Source organism: Canis aureus, chromosome 33 (genome assembly GCF_053574225.1).
Source record: "Canis aureus isolate CA01 chromosome 33, VMU_Caureus_v.1.0, whole genome shotgun sequence".
NCBI classification, from domain to species: Eukaryota; Metazoa; Chordata; class Mammalia; order Carnivora; family Canidae; genus Canis; species Canis aureus.
Genome location: NC_135643.1, coordinates 5,882,469 through 5,903,893, shown reverse-complemented (window position 1 = coordinate 5,903,893; position 21,425 = coordinate 5,882,469). Strand labels below are relative to the sequence as shown.

General features: G+C 40.7%; 1 protein-coding gene across 7 annotated transcripts in view; it reads left to right on the top strand.

Annotated features, from left to right (window-relative positions):
• Positions 1-21,425, top strand: part of RASGEF1B (RasGEF domain family member 1B) — a 550,562-nt gene that overhangs the window by 465,233 nt on the left and 63,904 nt on the right. Inside the window, exon 1 of one of the 7 annotated variants that reach the window (XM_077882679.1) lies at positions 6,441-6,669. The exons of the other annotated variants lie outside the window; for them this stretch is intronic. The gene's annotated coding sequence lies outside the window, so the exon portion shown is untranslated. Of the gene's footprint in view, positions 1-6,440; positions 6,670-21,425 lie in introns of those variants that run through there. 7 annotated transcript variants of the gene reach the window in all.

Below are 21,425 nucleotides of genomic sequence, written 5' to 3'. Positions count from 1 at the left end.
TTGGCATTTATTTGTTTTCATGGTTTTTACACACACGCACACACACATACATGCACACACGGCAGTAATCAGAAACATGTCAATAGTGGTAAGCCAGAAAAAGAACAGCCCAACCCTATAAAAGTGACATCTATAAAAAACATACCTAAAAGAAAAAAAAAAGAGAGAAAGAATGAAAACCTAGTCTCTAGGGTAAAGGTTAACAACTGAACTGTCATGTAGAGTTGATGATTTGCTTTCCCCTAAGCTTAGGACTTTCAGGGAATTAGTTTATGATCCCAGGCAGCTTTCTTGGCAGGGGGAGGGTGCCCAGTTAGCCCTAATTATTACATTTTGTTTCCCATTCCCACTTAAACAGCTAACCTTTTTTCTAATGGGTCTGGACTCTGGCAGCCACAGCTTGAACTGACGGAGCTGTTCTTTCTCTAAATGGCCTTTTGTGTGGATAATGACCCCACTCTCTTGAATAGGGTTTTTCTCTACTTGCTGTAGCTAAATGCATCAGTGGAAAAAACAAAGCAAAGCGAAATTGCAGTAAAATGGTACATAATGGCCCCCTGGGATGGGGAGTAGGCTTGGCTGTGACTTCACACTCTTCTTTTTGTAAAGTTTCATGCAGAGTAATATTTTACTTGGGAGGAGGGGACCGTGGGGAGGGAGGCGGAGACCTGTACCCTGTGCCATTTGGGCTACTATCTGGGCTGCGATTTGAGAAGATAAGCTGCCACTGAGTTAAGGGGTGCCTGGGTCTTATCAGTAGGGATAGTGCTCTGCATCTTGAGCCAGAGCCTGGGTCAGAATAAATGCTCAGAAATATGAATTTCTTCCTGATTGGCCTCAGGCTTCCGAGGGACATTGGTCACTCTTGTCCTTGTGCTGTGATTCTGTTGTGATACCTGCATTCACCACGTCCATGGCATGGGGCTGGAGGCGGGGGGCTTGTGCAACAGATAAATGAAATCTCTTGGAAACCCAATGTATGTGTTAGAATGTAGAACCACATTAAAAAAATTCCCATGTAATAGAAGGAGTAATGGTATCAAAGTTCACGAAACTTTAAGGCAGATTTCGATCCATCCATTTGACATTTAAAGTTAAATAAGGAGATACCTAGATTTCTTTGTAGTCTCAATAGATTTCATTACCTCAGTGTAACAATAGGGCAAGTTTCAGGTCTAAAGAAAGACCTTATGTGTTAGTGAAGACTCCCTACCTATACTAATTCATTATCCTCTTTGGTTTACTCTTTTCCTGTGTGTAAAACACACTTTGTAAATTAGTAAACATTATATAAATACTAGCCAGTGTGATTTAATTCCTCACCCTTCTCTCCTCTAGTGAATTCCCTCCATCGCTTCTTATTTACTGGGTACTTACTAATTATGGCCAATCCATTTCTCCCACCTCATCCCTTGGGTATTTTAATAGTTTCATTTAATAAAGTAATAACCCATAATGGGTTAATAAAGGGCAGTTAGGAATCCTGGGGTACAACCCTTTGAAAATCTGTAGGGTACTTCCCAGAGGTGATTCATTCTCCTGTACTTTCCAGGTGCCTTAGGAGCCTTATCTTAAAGGGGGTAATAATATGTATCTTCTTTTTCAAACAAGATATAGGTGTGGCACATGTATGTGTGTTTAATATTTTCTAAATTTGGCCTCTGCTTCAGCAAGAGAGGCAGAAATAGGACAGAAGGAAGCTGAGGAGATTTTTCCTCCCAACAACTAATTTTGCAGGGAGAGACAAATATTAGGATTTACAATATATATGTTAGTTGAACGTGATAATTTTTGTTTCATCATAAGAGACTCTGGATAGGTTTTAAGCAAGTAATATTGTAAAATAATATTCGTTTTTAAAATCCAGTGACATTTGGAGAAAATTCAAGCAATTGAATTAATTCTCTATGAAGGTGGAGTCCAGCCATTTATGTGTCTTCTTACACTTAGCAGAAAAAATTTGAGGCAGGTGCAGCTTTGCCCAATAGTTTTGGGCTGCAGCTGTTGAAGAGAAGCATGGCACTAAAGGGACATAACCAACTGATTGGTTTATAAACCCTGCCTTTACCCATGGACTAAGTGCCTTTTGATTCTTTCGAACTTACACTTTAGATGTGACCTAGTCTTTGTAACTCATACGAGAATCTGAAAGGTAACTATCATTTTTAATGTTAGAAAGGCTGGTATGTCTTAGAGTAATACTCCTCTTTTTTTTTTTTTTAAAGAATTTTATTTATTTCTTTTACAGGGAGAGAGAGCAGGGGAGGAAGCAGAGGGAGTCACAAGCAGACTCCATGCTGAGTGCAGAGCCTCGTGCAGGGCTCAATCACACAAACCTGAGATCACGACCTTAGCCAAAACCAAAAGTGACACACTTAACCGATTACACCACCCAAGTGCCCCTAGAGTCAGACTCCTCTTAAATGCTCTTTATTGGCCAACACATGTGTCATCATGAGTTAAACCATTTACTAGTGACCTGGATCAGTGTGGACGGGCTTGGAACACTTTCAGAGCAGATGTTAAACAGCGAAGGCTAAAATAAAGACAGACCACAGACTAGGGATAGGATAATTAGATCATTACTGATGAAATAGTGACATTCTGTCACCTACATGTGGAATTCATTCATTCATGTATTCACAAATCTTTATTGAGGATCTCTTATTTGCTAGTCATTGCATTAGGGTCCAGGAATATAATAAATAAATAACTTCTCTCAGGAGGTCACATCCTACTGGAAAAGATTGAATGTAAACAACAAAATAATAGCTCCTCTCATTTATCTGTCCCTAGTGAGTTCCTGCTAGTGTTCTAAGTGATTGTACACACTCGTTCACTTAGTCTCACAACTCCACAGGGTAAATATCACTATTTATCCCTTATGTATAGATTGAACTGAGTCACAGCAATGTTCATACTGGTACAAGGTCACACAATAGCAAGCAGTGCAGCCTGGATTCAAACCCAGACCTCATGTTCTTCACCACTGCCACTACCACCTATTCTAAAAGAAAGCTATAAAAGGGGATCAAGAGTCCCTGGGAATGGATTAGCCCTGTTTTTACAACTTTGTTTTATTCCTATGTCCCATATGTAACTACTATTAAGAGTTTGATTAATTTCTTTTCAACTTTTTATGCAACTGGTTTGAGTGCATTTTTTAGATATAGATGTGATTATATTGTATATACAATTTTTAACATGTAATTCAGAAGTCTCTCTGGAGGCCCTGAATATTATTAAGCAATGACAGGGGAAATCCTTGAAAACCATTATCTAAGGGCTTTCATGGCCCAAGAGATACCATTTTTTTAATACTATATTTTAAAAATATAATTCACTGGGAAGGTAGTCATTACTCATAAAAAGTGTATATTATAATAATAAGCAATTTATCTTTAAGAATCATCATGAAGGTTCACCTACGTGTTGAAATAACTAGAAGTCTCAGGGATCAAAATGATATTTAAATACTTTTGCATCCCCTTGTTATTTAGCCTAAGCACATGGAATTGGCACACCAGGCATCAGAATTATAAATGCATTTATAATTTTAGAAATCTCCACAAATATTTGTCAAGAACTCAGTAAAAGTAATGCTTCTTTTATAGTGCTAAAAATTGGAAGCGGGAGGGGATTTAAAAATCATAATTATGGGGCAGCCCGGGTGGCTCAGCGGTTTGGTACCGCCTTCAGCCTGGGGCATGATCTTGGAATCCTGGATTGAGTCCCACGTCGAGCTCCCTGCATGGAGCCTGCTTCTCCCTCTGCCTGTCTCTCTCTCTCTCTCTCTCTCTCTCTCTGTCTCCCACGAATAAATAAATAAAATCTTTTTTAAAAATCATAATTATAGCCAATCTTTCCATAAAATGTATGTCTGCTTAAATTTTAATGATGGTATAAACAGCAGTACCTTGCACACCATAAATACACATCTATTAAGAGGGCACGTGAAACTCTCATTAGAAAATTAAGGAAGTGGGTGGGGGAAGGGGAAGAAAATTTGCTTCAGACTTTTAAACTGTAGCTACTGACTTTCATTTCAGAAGCCTATTCTAACATTTGAAACCCCAACTGATCTAAGCAAATTTTTAGTTTGCCAGCTAATGAGTTTAAAAACGAAGCCCTCCTGTTGTTGCTTGACTTTCTTTCTGCTTCAGTTGTTCTTTCAAATAAAGTGCTGAAATGCCAAGGAAGCAATTTTCAGAAATGCATTGGTAGCTAAACCGCAGCTGTGTGTTGAGATCACATGTAGGTGGACTTCACTGGTATTACCTAAAGCTTCTATAAGATTCTAATATTATTTAAAGACAGAAAAATCAATGCTTAAGGAAGGGAGCTTCTTAGCTTGAGTAGACAAAAGCAGAGTAAAATTGCATGGTCATGAAGTCATAAAAAAGACTCTTGTCTTTTAGTTATCATTGCCAAATACACTACAACCTCGCCCTAACATTGATTTGAGAGTAAAATTTTCAATATATGACAAATTTGTTTAAATTCAATCCAAGATAAGCTTTTAAAAAGCAATAATATTAGACCCAAGCATTTTACTTAGATGATCTCATTTGGTCTTCATAACAACCTTATGAGATAGCTACCATAATTTCCTTCATTTTATAGATAAGGAAATTGAGATTTTAAGTAACACGGAGGTTTAAGTAACTAGACCGCGTTTACAGTTAAGGAGTGGTGGGGGCTGGAATGTGAACATAGAAAAGGCTTCCCAAAACCCTATTTTTTTTGCCACTTTCTTGTTCAAAATCTCCAATGGCAGCTAATAGCCTATCAATCCAATTGATAAGAGGTTAGTGGGCCAGGATTTATCTTTGGAGAGCAGAGAATGAATGAAGGCATAGGGAAGCAAAAGCACAAATTTCTTTTTTTAATTTTTAAATATTTTATTTACATTCAATTTGCCCACATATAGTATAACACCCAGTGCTCATCCCATCATGTGCCCTCCTTAGTGACTGTCACCCAGTTAGTTACTTCATCCCTCCACCCACCTCCCCTTCTGCAACACTTTGTTTGTTTCCCAGAGGTAGGAGTGGGAAAAATTAGAGAGGAAGAGAAGCCATAAAAGACTCCTAACTCTAGCACAAAATTTTTTAAGACCAGCTTTCACAAAAGTTGCCAAGAGAATGAATTTTAAAAGTTCTCATCAGAAGAAAAAAAACTGTAACTTATGCATGGTGATGGATGTTAACTAGACTTATTATGGTGATCATTTCACAACATATACATGCATCCAATCATTATGTTGTACATCTGAAACTAATATAATGTTATATGTCATTTGTATATTTAAAAAAAATGGTTTTCCAGTTTCTATTCACCCAATGGACTATTGGTTTGCCCCCATTCTCAGATCCTTTCTCCAACCTTCTCTGGCCTGCTTTCATGCCCTCTGTCTTTTGGTTGGGTTTGGTGAGAGGGAGGCAGTGGCGGAAGAATGGAGGACTGGAGGAGAGAGAGGTCAGGGTACTTCTTCCTTAACGTCCTCCCTACTTCTGTACTTGTCTCTGGTAGTAACTGCATGGTTTCTGTCAAATGGCTGCTGCCGCCCTGTAGGGTGCTATCACCTGTAGAGGTGCTGTTGGTCTCCTCTCACAAGTTTCCTGGTGCCCCAACATCTCTTTTTGCTTCCCTTAACCATATCTTTTTAAGTCATTTCTTCATTAAAATGGTACTTGAATTATCTGAGGGAAATTCCATTTCTTGCCGAGACTTGACCAATAGACTTTGTCTTTCTGGCCTTATTCTTCCTTCCTCTCAATAAAAATCCATTTACTCTCCCATCCATTCAACAAATGCTACTGAGCCAGGCACTCTTCCAAGGTCTGGTGGTGAAGGACATCCAGGTGAATAAGACACACAAGCTCCATGCTTTCCTGGAGCTTGAAATAGCTCACATCTTCATTTCCCTATGCCTTTGTTCATTACCTGCTCCTCAATCATCTCTTGACAATTGCAATTTTTTTTTTAGCCCTTGTTCCAATATTTCTTCTTTAAAATTTCAACATCTAGATTCCCATTGTGCACCATGAAGGTGCTAGGTTCTGTGCTAACAACAATTCTGAAATGAATTCTAGACGTTTCCCTGGTCACACCAGTTTTTCAGATCTTCTTTCCAAGAATTCATAATCTGAAAATCCACAGAAGCAGATGGAATTTTCCTGAGTGGACTGCAGCTGACTATTTGGCCCTTTGAAATGCTTGGTTTCCCCAGATGATAAAGAAATGCTTGTGTCAAAGATAATTTATGGGACTATTAAAGTATTTTTCCCTAACCATTACTAAGTAGTTAGCAAGGCTTTTGTGCTCCTTTAGCCTCAGAATAGGGGTGTGTTGTGGAAAACAGAAGTTTTCCACAGACAACCTGCCTTCTTGACTTTTGTTTCTAGAGGGCCGAACTCTTGAGAAAATCATGGTGCTAGAGAGAGGAGACATGAAGGTGGTTGGAGCCAGGAGATGGAAAAGTAACTGCCAAAGCCTGAAGAAGGAGCAGAGGCTGGGGCACAGCCTTCCAGAGAGGTGTCTCCAGCAAGTCTGACTTCTAGTCTCTCAGCAGGACAAAGCCCCAGAGAGCTTACACCGGGACCTTTCTGAGCTCCCTGCATCCCCTGGCCAAATTGGCACCAAAGGGCAGAAGCCTCTGCTTTCAAGGTACACAAGTAGCAAAATGCTCTTGCATCTTCTACCATTAATCTTCTCCAAAGTTTGGTTTTCAAATAAAGTAATTACATACTGTCAGATACTAATGTTGTTTAATTTCCCAGCAGCTGGACATATTGTCTACTACTGTGTTTTTCAGCATTGAGGTCATGGTGCTTCGTTGACATCAACTCAAACCTGCATCTAAACTTGCATATGAATCACTAAATTGTATTTACAAAACTCTAAGGTGCTTATGAGAAATAAAACTGTAGCTCCCTGGGTAAGTAGGAGTATTTCTTCCAGAAGGGCCTGCCTTTTGTTTTCCTTGATATGATAGTGGTGCAGTGGGAGAGAAAGACTAAGGGGGCGGGGGGTGGGGGGTTCTCGGTGGCTCAGTTGGCTAAGCGTCTGCCTTTGGCTCAGGTCATGATCCCTGGGTTCTGGGATCAAGCCCTGTGTTGGGCTTCCTGTGAGGCAGGGAAGCTGCTTCTTGCTCTGCCTCTGCCCCTGACCCCACTCGTGCTCATGGTCTCCTGCTCTCTCTCTCTCAAATAAATAAATACAGTCTTTGAAAATAGAGGGGGTGGGGGAGAGACTTGGCCAGATTCAAGAGGAGTTTCATCAAATCATTATAATTTAGGGTAGGAGTTGGTAAGCTATGCCAACTTTTATATGGTCCATTAGCTAAGGGTAATTTTTACATTTTTTAATGGTGGAAAAAAAAGCAAAGGAAGAAAAATATTTTAAAACACATGTAAATTCAAATTAAACATGAGTATGCATTAATATTAAATATAAATTCAAATTTCCATAATAAAGTTTTATTGGAGTGTAGGTAGCTACGCTTATTTTTGTGGCTGCTTTTGTGTTGCAATGCAGAGTTGAGTAGTTGTGACAAAGACCCAAAAAGCCAAAAATATTAACTATGTGGCCCTTTACAGAAGTTTGCTGATCCTTGACACAGAGTGAATATGGTAATTCTTGTTCCTAGGCTTTAAACTTGGCTGTCCAAGAGAGGATCTAGTGATGTAATATCTAGCTTTATTTTTATTTTCGTAAGAAGTAGAAAAAGGTTATTACTCACTCAGGGGTAAGGTTGGCATCGAAATAGACTAAATCCAAAAATGGGGCCATCTCTTTGAGTCAAACAGAAATCAATACATTTTGAATGAACTTAGCCTGACACAGGAAGTTCTCTTAGAGACATTATAACAGCTGCCATTTATAGAACTCTCACTGTATGCCACATCGTTCGTTAACAACTCAATGTAAGCCTCAAAACCACCCTGAAAGATGAGTATTTTAAAGATGTTATTTAGGTGGAGCAATGAGTTGAAGTATAAAAACCAAAAGGTGTGTTCAATCCACATGAAACTCTGAAGGTCAATGCAAAGGGCTGGGGTTTCTGCCCACCTGACGTGAGGTCTGGTCCTGTGGCAGATAAAAAGACCAACTTTACAGAGCTGTTTTAAGGAATCAGTGACCTAACTTATGGAGAAACACCTAACAGTGTCTGGCAAGTAGCGGTTGTCCAGTAAAGGTTGGTTTATTTCCTTCCTCTTTTTTTTTCTAGTTAAATTCATACTTACTAACATGTATGCGGGCTGTGCATAAAGGAACACAGCAGTAATTAATAAAGTTGACTATTTGCAGGGACTCAGCAGTGGGTATGGGCTAGACAGGGATGGGGGTGGCAATGTAACTTCTCTATTGTTTTTATATTGTTTTGATTTTGAAATATGTAAATATATTAGCTATCAAAAAATTAAATGAAAAATCTGTAATAAGGCTTAATTGGGACCTAATACATTTTAGAGCATCTCTAGTAGAGGCCTACCCAATTTTATGATAGTGGTTTTCCCCTTATACTGATTTTATTCCATTCTGTTCTTTCTTTTTTTTTTTTTTTAATCTCTTTTTTTGCTCTCCCTGCCTCAGTATTTTAACAGTGGTAACAATCTTTAAGACTGCAGAACATAAAATGTTATAATGCATTTTTAGTGGATAATCAGATGAAAAAATTTAGTTTTGACGCTAAAATGGCATTTTTCTCTTTTTTTAAAAATTACATTAAAATTGCATAGGGGCAGCTTCTCTTTGTCAAATAAAATCTGGAAAACAAGGGGAAATCGCTAGGGAAATAAAGCCAATAGTTAAAGAAATAAAGCCTTGCCCATCGTAGTTAACTATTAAATCCTAAGGTTGGGCAAACTTGAGGCTTCTCATTTCTTGGAGAGCACCAAGAACGTCAAGGAATATTTTTCTACTGCCTGCAAAAGGGTCTTTCAAGGACCGAGATTTTTTTCTTCCTTTCTTGTCTTAACTTTAAAAGGCAAACTGAGATAGTAGTACAAGTGTAATTTTTAATACTTTCCAAAATAAAATCTAGGCCCGTAATACCAAGAAGGCAAAGTGGCAAAAAAAAAAGATCTCATAAAATTCTTTAGGAAACCCAGATCCTCTTTCCACCTCCAAAGCACATGACCCGCCCTGCCTGCTCCTGAGCCTCCCCTCCCTCCTACCCTGGAAACAGAATATGCATTTGTTGTATCTTTTCTTCTCTGTTGGGTTTTTTCTTTTTCACTGAATGGGAGACACTTGAGTCCTGTAGTGGGCCTGTGGGGTTTAGGTAGATGGTCTCCAGTCTCCGGCCTCCGGAAGCTGCTTGAGGCAGGCAGGGGTGGTGTGTGGCCTACAGAAGGAAGGATTCAGTCCTCTTGCCGCAGGGCCACTCCCCCTAAGAAATTTCCAAGCTCCCTTGGGAGACAACTACAGAAAAATACATCTTATTGACACCGCCTTCCCTTCCAGGGAACTCTGGAAACTCACATGATAAGTCACATCATGGTATGTCCTCTAGCTGACAGATACCGTTCTGAGGCTGGATAATAAGAGGAAGGCAAATTGAACACCAATAAAAAATAAATTTAAAAAAAAAAAAAGAGGAAGGCAGAGGTGGAGGAGGAGGGAAGGGGCTTTTTTGAAGAGGCTGAAGCTTTCCTTACGTAGAAAAACCATTTCCCTTTATTCTAACCCCAGGCTTGTTTTAATTTTAAGCTATTAATTTGAAATAGCTAATCAGTTGCCACAGGCCTACACACATTGCCAAGACTGCAAAATATCTGCCCTTTTCTAATCAACCCCAAAGTGATAATGATTTATATGTATAATGTGCACTTAGCCTGGAAAGCCCTGGCACTTTCTACCAGATGATTTGCCGAGATTATTCAGTAGGAATTTCTAATTCATACTAATGGCTGAGATGCCCAGGGAGGATTACAAGATTTTCACGCCTGAACAATAGAGAGAATACACACTTTTTAAAAAACAAAAAACAGCACAAATTCTAGGAAGAGACTCCACAAAGCTTGTTTTACCCATTTATTTGGACAAGTGTCATTTTGCTTTGAATGTTTATCATTCTCAGTGGGGTACTAGTGGAAATGTCCTAGGAGCCTCTAAAGAGAAGTAAGGTTTACATAGCATGAGGTTTCATTGCTGCTCTGATACCAAATATTTACTGGGACATAGGATGGGTTTCTTCATTTAAATGAGCATTATTTGGTTTGGCTTAATGAAGCAAGAATTAACTGTTGGCTGTGTCACTTAACCCACTGCTGTGATGTATTTATCTTTATTAAGGGAACCTAATACATTCTTGGCAGATCACAGCAACACTTCACATCTGAAGGAACTGGTAGGAAAGAAGACCATTGGTTCTAATTGAAATGACAGCAGGAATTTGAGAAGCGTGCACTAAGGGTATTGAAAAGTTGCCACTGTCCCAGTTAGAGTTTATGTCCTGTTTTATACCCAAATTCCAATCAGATCTTCACTAACCTTGCAAAACAAGGTCTCGACCACCCCCTCAAATCCCACTCCCAGGATTCTATTCCCATAATGGGGTGCTATCTCAAGGAAAAGCACAACTCAGCATCCGTAAGTGCCAAATCTGGCGTAGCAACTTCCCTTCGTGTTCTGCCATTCAAGTCAACCGCAGTGTTGACCCAAGAGAGATTAGGAAATTATCTTGGGAACATCATAATCCTAGGGAACAGGGTTGCCGAAAGATTGGCTTGCACTTGCTGGAATTGGACTTCTCTTTTCGAAAAAGCCTTTCTCAAACTAAGGTGTATGTAATATCATGATTAAAATATACTCGACATTCAAATGAGACTTCTGAGGCAAAATATTTTTATTATTGGATCATTATAGTATTAGAGATTGGGAGTCATGAGACAAAAGGGTGTGAGAAATAAGAGAAGTAACTGAGGATTAGTTTTCCAAATAGCAATTCTACTCGATATGCTACTTTACAATAGTGCTGTTTTAGTGCCCGTCTCTCAAAAATCTCAATATGTTTTACCAAAAAAAAAAAAACACCCTTTTATTATTGACATCTTAGGTTCTAAAATTTGTAACTTCAAAACTGTATTTTTTCTAAATACTGAGAGAATTTTATAGCAGATCCCTGAAACATCATTTTGGTAGAATGATTGCATTTGTCCCTTTCTGTGGACCCTAGTTGCTATTTCCTAACCTAGCATTTGAAGAGGGAAAGAAATCCTACACTGCCTACAATAAATAAGGAACATGAACACCTCCAGGCCCCATTCTCTTTATGGAATTTGCTTTCAATTCAGTGTTGAAAACAGAAAAAATAGGCAAAAGAACACAGAATTAACCTGTTGTATTGCATATCATTGAAGTTGCCAGTGTGTAAAGTGAATCATTTCGGCCAGATGCAATCATTGCCCAATACTATTTGGATGGTTACAAACTGAGCAATTATTTGGTGAAGACATGTCCACAGAACACACAGATGTCCTGAGATGAAGTATTGGTAGTTTAATTTCCTATAGCCAGTTCTGAACAAATCCCTGGGTGTGTGCTGAAGGGGACTCAACATGTTCCTTGAAGATGTCCTGTGGTTCTTCTGGTCCAAGATTTCTCTCTTCTTGTTATCACAGTCATATCCTAACTGAGGTAATTCCATCCTAATGTGCCTGTTACCTACCAAAAGGGATGTCACAGTACCTTCCCGTCCTGGAAGATGGCTTCTGTGGGTAAGCCATGCACAGATATCTGGATTGTCACATACTTGAGAAACCTATTATATTGTAGTAAACGCTCTAAATGTACAGTTGCTAGTTTTAGGGTGTATGCGTGTGTGGGAAACTGTCAATCAAAAATGAAGCTTAACTTTTCCTGTGCCTCTTGATATTGAAGTACAATTTTTTTTTCTCTGCTGTAAGCTCAGAAGTGGAATGGGACAAGTTAATTAATACACTGGTGGCTTAATACTTTTCAGCCATTGATATGCCAACAATTAGCACTTTGATTCCCACTGGGACTTTCTCTGGAGCGTTGTTTTTGTGAGGCTTGTCTGGGACCAACAGAAAGATTCTTTAAAAAACAAAATAACTTCTTCCAAGCTCTTTCTGCTCTCTCTTTTAAGATGTGGCAACAGGGATGCCTGGGTGGCTCAGTGGTTGAGTGTCTGCCTTTGGCCCAGGTCATGATCCTGGAGTCCTGGGATCGAGTCCCACATCAGGCTCCCTGCAGGGAACCTGCCTCTCCCTCTGCCTGTGTCTCTGCCTCTCAGTGTCTCTCATGAATAAATAAATAAAGTCTTAAAAAAAAAAAAAAGATGTAAAGGCAACAATTTCATGGACTATTCATCAATTATTTAACCCCTCTATGATACCATGGAAAGTGTCAGGGAACATCACATTTTATAAGGACATATCTAGAAAATGGCTTCATCAGCAGGCATCAGCTTGTCTTTACCTACACACAGACATTGGACAGTGCCCGCCAGCAATCTCTGAATCCTGAAGAATAAATAACAACAAAATCCTTCATAGGTTTTTTAGGTTATTTTGAGCCCTTGATGTCCTAGATATAGAAATATGCAGGAAGAGATTTATTTGTACGTTGAACTCTTTGCTCTGTGTGGAATTATTCGAAGAATTATTTTAAAACTAAAATATTTTACTATACAAGGAGTGAGAATGCAATCATGGAATGTTCCTCTTCTAGAAGTTGCTAACTGGCAACCCCCGCTTAACTGCAGGCCATATCCAGCCGGCAAACATGCTTTTTGTGTGGTCTCTATGTTTTTTATTAAGTGACCTAGGAGCCACTTTATGCAAACTGGAAATTTCACATGGAAATGGATTTAGGGCTTTAAAAAAATCTGTCAATAGCAGGTCTTCACTACAACTGCCCCCTGTAGACGGGGCTTAGGGCCTCCAGTAGATGAAGGGTGCACTCCCTCATATCAGGCATACTCCTTTTAATTGCCCCTTTATTTTTTTTTTAATTGCCCCTTTAGAATAGCATCGGCCACTATTTTGCCACAGTTTTCCTCTGCAAATCACAAATCAAATCCTACCGTACATTTGCCTTTGTGATCACTGCTCTTGACAAAGACTTTTGATGTCATCATCTTTATTAGAAACAATAAAGAGAAAGTATGATAATGCTTTTTGAGCTCCTTAGGGACCTTCCTTTCCAGAAAGATGAACCATCATTCGTTAGGCACCCATCATGTGCCAGGCAGCTTTCTTACCCTATCTCATGGGATCATCACAACTCTATCAAGTGGGTATTTTACACACATGGGAAGTGGAGTTCAGGGACGCCTGGGTGGCTCAGTGGTTGAGCGTCTGCCTTCAGCTCAGGCCATGATTGAGGGATCCGGGATCGAGTCCCACAGCGGGCTCCCTGCATGGAGCCTGCTTCTCCCTCTGCCTGTGTCTCTGCCTCTCTCTCTGTGTCTCTCATGAATAAATAAATATAATCTTTAAAAAAAAAAAAAAGGAAGTGGAGTTTAGAGAGCCTGAGTAATTTGCTGAATATCACACAGCTCTTTTAACTGGCAGAACTAAATCCTGTTTCAGGCCTGCCCGGTTCCAAAGTCTAGACTCCTTTCCTAACCCTCCCAAAGACTTCAGATGACTCCATAAAAATCTCATCCGTCTTACCACATCCCTGTTGAGGATAAGGAATTGAATCAGAGATGTGGAAGGGGGAAAGGGAAATTTTTAAGCTTTTTTTTCCCTCAATTGCTATGTCATCATTTCCTTATTAGCACTGCAGTAAAATTACCTATTTTGGTTTCTGTAACTCCTCAGGAACGGTGAAACTTAAACTTATGTGTGGCTCCTGTAGGCAGCTAAAAGGTTGGCATCCAGGTAACTTACATTTTTTCACTGGCTGTGTATACTCACTCCTCAATTGCTGCACAGCTGTATGGAGTTCAAAATGTAATAAAAGTGGTTTAGTGCAAACCATACATACATAATGGTCTTTGATTTCCCTCTAGGCTTTGAAAATCTCTCTTAATTATCTGTCTGTACGCTCAGAATTTCTTTGCCAAGTCTATCTTCATTTACTGAAGTATCTCCAGAGCACCACTTTTAGGGGAATTTCTTCAGAAGTGGAAACTGGCCCCAAGCCCTCATGTTAGGGAAGGTCAATGCAAGTGATAAAGTTAACTTAAAGACTTACTCCAGTGAGAAAGTCACTTACGGAAAGGTAGTCTGGGCCCACTCTGTAAGAAAAGTTGTAAAAATAGGAGCAAGCGAGGCAAAGAACAGGCCAGAACTGGGGGGAAATAACGATTTAGTTGAGCCGATTTGATTCTCTGGGTAGAGGAGGAGGCCTTCCTTCTGCTCTGTGTAACTCCAAGTTCCTACTCATCCCAACACTTACACCACCTTCCTGATAGCTCTTTGCATAGAGTCTTTCATCCATCAGTTACCCATTCAAGCCATCTCTGAGCATGTATATAAAATGACACTCCTCCATTGCTCCCTATCCCCTTACCCACTTTACTCTTTCTTTGTCATACTTATCATGGCACATTATATTGTATATTCAATTGTTTTATATATTGTCTCTCTCATCTACGTGTAAGCTGTCTGAGCACAAGCACCCAGTCTGTTTTGTTTGCTGCTATACCCTTAGCACCTTGTCTGTGCAGAGCACATAGTAGAATTCAAAAAATGTAAGTTATTGAATCTTCAATATGTACTTAGGATCTAAAAGTGAATAGGACATGGTTCTACCTTCAGGCATTCATAGATCTTTTATTCATAGATTTTTTTTTTAGACAGACAGATATAAACATAAGTGCAACTCATACTATACCTTGACTTGTATTCATGACTTTTTAAAAAAATATTTTATTTATTTATTCATGAGAGACAGAGAGAGAGAGAGAGAGAGAGGCAGAGACACAGGCAGAGGGACCAGCAGGCCCCATGCAGGGAGTCCGACTTGGGACTCGATCCAGGGTCTCCAGGATCACGCCTGGGGCCGAAGGCAGGCGCTAAACCACTGAGCCACCTGGGGTTCCCCGTATTCATGACTTTTGCAGAAGTTCTTTAATTGATTAGCATTGGATTTAATAGGTGTGATGGTTAATTTCATGTGTCAACTTGACTGACTGGGTCACAGAGTACACAGATACTTGGTCAGACATTTTTCTGGGTATGTCTGTGAGGGTGTTTCTGGATGAGATTAACATTTGAATCAGTTGACTAAGTGAAGTAAATTGTCTTTGCTAATGTGGGTGGGCCTCATCCAAGTAGTTGAAGGTCTAAATAGAACAAAATGACTAACACCATATTGCTGCCACTACACTAGCCCCTCATTCCCTAGGAGTAAGAGGGAACTCTTCCTGCCTGATTGCTTTGACATTGGTCTGTTCTGTCCTTCAGATTCAGATTGAAACATCAGCTCTTCTGGAGTCCTGAGCCTGGCAGATTTCAGACTAGAATGTACACTATTGGCTCTCAGGGTTTAGACTCTGACTAGAACTACACATTGGCTCTCCTGAGTCTCCAGCTTGCCAACTGTAGATCTTGGGACTTCTCAGACTCTGTAATCACATGAGCCAACTCTTTATAATATGGGTAGATAGATGATGATAGATAGATAGATGATAGATAGATCAATCTCCTATTAATACTGTTTCTCTGGAGAACCCTAACTAATATAGTGGGCCAGGCATGCTAACTTCTGAAAGTGTCATGCCCTGCTTCTCTTAGAAGCAGATGCCAAAAGGAAGGAAATGTGCAGGAGGTTTAGTGAGGAAAGAGCCTGGGAAGGATAAGGGATAAAGTGGGGAAGAAAGGGGGAAGGCAGGGGGAATCTTCAGCTTATTAAAGCAGGTCTGAAATCTAGGAAAGGGAAGAGGGAAGGAAGGATTGAGTAGGAAGAGTTTCAGACCACAGCAGAGTTCTAAGAAAGTTTTGACCATCCTGATGGAAAGTCCCCATGCCAAAAGTGTCCATATGAGAAATTCCCCTCCTTGAGACAAGAATGGCCCAGCTCTAGTTCCCCCATTGTGTTCAGTTTTTGGTTGGGAGCATCCCTGGGGGAAGTGTGGCCTCTGAGTGAACGTTCAGTAAATCCAAAATATGGCAGCTGGAGGCTATACTCCACCACAAGTTCTTTCAGGGGAAATCTGAGTAGGGCACCCTCATGTCCTTTCTTCCAGAATGCCTTTCTGAGGCTGAGGGTGGGCTTTTGCAAGCATTGGTAATCATAGAATCTCTGTGAGGAGAACAATATGTTTTTAAGGGGGGGAATCCCAGGGACTTCTCTTGGAGCACATGATCTTACTTAGATTGTATATGTACAAAGGCCAGTCTTGGAGCTGTCTCTGCCCACAACCGAGAAGAGGATATGGTGGTGGGAATCTAAGGAAAGTGAGGTGTGGAAGCCAAGGCCAGTGGCATAGGATTAGCTAGCACCTGCCATCCCAAGTGTTGGAAGTCAGTCAATGCCCAGATCAGCTTTGGTCCCCACGCTCGACCTGGCAGACCTCTGTTTGAGACTTTGAGGTACATTTCAATAGAGCTAGGAGGAAGATGGCAGAGATCAGCTCTCCTTAGTTGGAGCAGAAAATCTCCCATGAGTGGGCCGGAAAAAATACTAGGCCACCTGTTCTTCTGGCAAACAAAATAGTGCTTGTTTTTGTTAAATGATCATAAATCAAGTTCTTTCTTTTATTTCTCCTTTAGGGTCAAAATTTATTAGCAATTCAGAAGATTTCTGCGGGCTGGGCTTCCCCTATAAACATTTACCTCCCTTAATGTATTTCCCCAACTCTACAAATTAAGAGAACCGCCACCTGAAACTTCTGAAAAAACAACGTTGTCAATTAATTTTGATGGAATCACAGTGATAAAACATGAGCACTAGACAGGAATTTGGAGATCCTTTACTGTTACACATAGGGAAATTGAAACCCAGAGTAATGTGTGATTGCCCAAAATCATCTGGCTGATTATGGCAGGAAGAAGCCTGGAACCCAAAGCTTTCACTTTGAGGCCAGACCTATGCCCAACCACGGCAGCCTGGTTTTCTTCTCTGATTGTACCTTGCTTTTTATTTTAAGTCCTTTAGATTAAAATATCCTTGGTTAGCCAAAGATTTTTTGTAACTTGTTTTCTAGGAAATCACTTTTTTCTCTGGCTGAGAGTTTAGTGACTTAATTTTAGAAATAAAGCAAAAAATAGTGCTTTGCCGCAGGAGCCTGTGAAAATTCCATTGCTTTGAAAACTGACAGTGGCCAAAGCTGAACCTAAATTCTCTGAAGGGAAAGATGGAGAAGCTGAGCGCCTGAAATCACCCCGCTTTGTAAGTGGTAGAGCCAACATTTGTTTATGTGATGAACGCAAGTCTCCGGCAGCTGCTTGCCGTGGGCTCTGAAATTTCTGTGAGCTGGAAACAACTTTGCCAATTACCTGTGAGGAATCAGAGCCCCAGAAAAACCAAGTTAGGACTGGAATGCACACACCTTCCGGTTCTTGGCCAGATGACTGTCTACAACAAAATACTTTGAAGAGTCCAAAGATGAGGCTTTTAATTTAAGATGGGCGAGTGCAAATTAGAAAGTAGTGTCAAAAGTCAGAGTGCATTGGCAATGATAATGACTCTTGAGCCCCTCTTATGTTCCAGGCACAGTTTCAAGTGCTATACATGGATGGGATCCTTCTTTCACTAGGCGTCAGCTTCACCACCTTCTGTCCCAGCAACGATTCCTAAATCCCAGTGGCCTAACAATAGCAGAAGCTTCTTTCTCACATGTTGTATGTTGGTTGTGATGGCTAAAGTTCTGCCCCACGTGGCTTCTTCAACACATGATCCAGCATGAAGGAGATGACCCTATGTGAGATGTGTCCATCTGTGGCAGAGGAAGGAGGGTGCAGAAGCCCTGAAAACCTCTGCTCCGTCCTGGCATAAGTCACTTCTACTTAAATTCCACAGGTCAAAGCAAGTCATGTGGCCAAGCCCAGTGCCGATGAAAGGAACACAGCAAGTCATGTGACAATGAGCAGAGATGTGAGACAATGAACAGAGATATTTTATATATTTTTATAATCTAGATATATTTAATACATATTATACATTAAAACATTTTTTAACACTAATGGCAGCAAGATATTTGAAACATTATTGCGATCTACCACAGTGGGAATCACCACTTTACATTTATTAACTTGTTAGTCACTGCAACAGAACCTATGAAATAGGTAAAAATATCATTTGATGCCCCATGTTTATACAGTGAAGCGACAGTGCTGGTATTTGAGCCCGAGCAGCCTGGCTCAAGAGCCCACACTTCATCCACAGACTATGTCACTTCTCATAATATGCTGCCTTTAATCGGATAACCCTCTGACACAGTTCCTCTCCCCCCCTCTCCCTCTGCCAACTAGGAAAGTCTGCCCAATGCCTCACACCGAGACTTCAGCCATCTGTTATTTTTACCTGCATTGCCACATTCACTTATTTATTCAAAAAATATATACTGAGCATCTGTGAGCATGACATGATACAAAACAGTAGGTGGAGAGTGGTTAGAAAGATAATTCACAAATGGAGGCTGGGCCTCGCTCTCACAAACCCAGTCAGGATGTGACAACTCAAGTGCATGTGGATGTGACAACTCAAGTCATAAACCATAAAACATACGAACCCACATGAAATTGCTGTAGGGAAGTAATAGATTTCTTCTGAGGGGGAGGCCTAGAAGAGGATGGGAGAGGTATTTAGTTTAGCCTCTGAAGAAGATGGGTGTGAGGATGTGCAGGTGCGGTAAGGAAGAGGATGCTAGCAGAAAGGCCTGAGGGGTAATGTGGGGCTGCAGAGGCATTAATGCAAGGCACACACTCAGCGGGGAGGTCAGAAGCGTTTATGCCTTGTCTCAGCAACACCTATGCTGGCAAGAGTAAAGATGACCTTTGTCACTTGATCTTAAACTGCCATCCCAATACCGAGTCACACTACCTGTAATGACTAATAATGACTCTATAACTCCTGTAATTATCCTTGCAGAGCACAATTATATTGCATAGTGTTTAATAAACATCAACGCATTATTTTGATAAACATTATCTTCTACAATCTATCGAATATTTAAAAATTGTGCTTTGGCTTTTCTTCATCTTTAAAAAAATGTGCCAGCAGCTTTAAAAAAATGAAGGCAGATTTCCTGTCTTTAAATGACCAACAGGGTGGTTCAGCGGTTGAACGTCTGCCTTGGGCTCAGGGTGTGATCCTGGGGTCCTGGGATCAAGTTCTGCATCTGGCTCTGTGAGGAGCCTGCTTCTCCCTCTGCCCGTGTCTCTTCATCTGCCTCTCCTTCTGTGTCTCTCATGAATAAATGAACAAAATCTTTAAAAAAAATAAAAATAAATAAATGACCAATAGGCCATGCGGTAAAACATGGTAGAAAGAAATTATCGTCATTTCAGCGGGGAAAATTGTTTTCATTCATTCATTTAACCAACAAATACTTAGTGAACACTTAATGGAAGCAAGCAATTATGCTAGGTATCTGGGAGGCTGCAAGGAACAAGGGGCACAGATTTCTGCCCCCATGGATTGTGCGTTTTGCTGAGTATGCAAAGAGACATAATGAGAACCAAAAAGTTAAACTGTACATTTATGGAGGAAGCAGACCTAGATTGTCAAACTGACTAGTATCATTTTTCTTTTTCTTTTTTAAAGATTTTATTTATTTATTCATGAGAGACAGAGAGAGAGAGAGAGGCAGAGACACAGGCAGAGGGAGAAGCAGGCTCCATACACCGGGAGCCCGATGTGGGACTCGATCCCAGGACCCCGGGATCATGCCCTGGGCCAAAGGCAGGTGCTAAACTGCTGAGCCACCCAGGGATCCCAGTATCATTTTTCTTTTACAGAATGTGGGAAGTAATTGGACATCTTCTGCAAGGGAAGATGTAATGAGAACTAGACTTTGGGGGGGTTAATCAGGCAGCATTGTGCATGTGTGCGTTGAGTGGGGGCGTGAATCAGAAAGAGACTTGAAATGAAAGAGGGACACCCAGAAGGCATCTGATATCCAGTGAATAGAAAAGCAGTCCTGAATCAGGGCAGTCAGAGTGAATGCAAAGCCCGGAGAAGCTGCGAAAGATCCCCATGAGGCAGAATAGTAGGAAAGGAATTCCCAATTGTGTAGATGGGAGACCGAGACAGAAATAAAAATCAAAGTTCCTATGGTTTGCAGCCTAATCTCTGGTGGGGGTAGGGTGGTTAGATATAGAGTGGGCATTGACTTCAGATGACCCCAGCTTCAAAGTCTGGCCTGATACTTAACAGCTATGAAGCTTTGGGTAGGTTACTTTACCTCTCTGAGCTTCATTTGTCCAATCTGTAAGTGAAATATAATCCTAACTTGCAGGATTAAATACAATAATAATGTTCAGACACAGACAATGCTCTCAATAGCTTTTTGTGGTGATTATTACAGTTCTATGGAAGATGAACTGGCTTGGGGCATGCATTTGAAGTAACTTTAGGACATCCAGAGACAGGTGTCAGGTAGCCAATCCCAAAGGTGGGAGCCTTAGATGAGCCTCTAAATCAATTAATATTATTAACATTTTATTATAGGACATCCAAAGGGAGATGTTAAGTAGATAATCAGGAAGATAGGAGCCTCACATTTGCCCCTATATAATTCATAATAACAACGTATTAACATTTATTTTTGAGCATTTACTTTGCTAAACATTTGACAGGCTTTAGCTCCGTTAGCCCTCACAGCAAGCCTATAAGGAAGATATGGTTGTCAGGACTGTTTTACAAATGCAAAAACTGAGATTTAGTCGACTCAATTTAGCCCAGCCTATACAGCTAATGAGGGGCAGAACTTGAATTCAGGTCTCCCTGACTCCGAAGTCCATACCCTTAAACATTCAAGGTTTGGAGTGGCAAACTGGAGGTGGCACAGAATTTGGTTTGAGAACTCTAACTCCCCCTGCCCAAGCACCCACAGGCACAACCCACACCACCACGGTGTCTGGCCCTGATTCTCCTGTTGTGCTCATGAAGAAGTGAGGTCAGCCTGAAGGGAACCACCCCGCCCTCCTGAGCAACTCCCTTTTTGTGGATTGGAGCAGATTTTGTTGGTTCTGCTCAGATACCAGTCACTCTGCCTAATCATAATCACAATCACAGACAGCTCTTTGGTTCTGGAAAGGTAGTCTCACAGTCCTTCCAGGCTTACTATTGCATCTCTCTGGAGATAATTTTGACCAGCCTCCCTGGGGCTGGGAGCCAATCCCATGGAAATAACACCAACCCAGGAAGACCAGAGTCAGGTTCACTGTGGGCCTCCACCATTTGCTACCTGTGTGACTTGGAGCAAGCCCCTATCCTTCTGGGGCCTCTTTTTCTTCCTTTTTTGCAAAGCAGAGATAATGACCCAGGTTCAGATC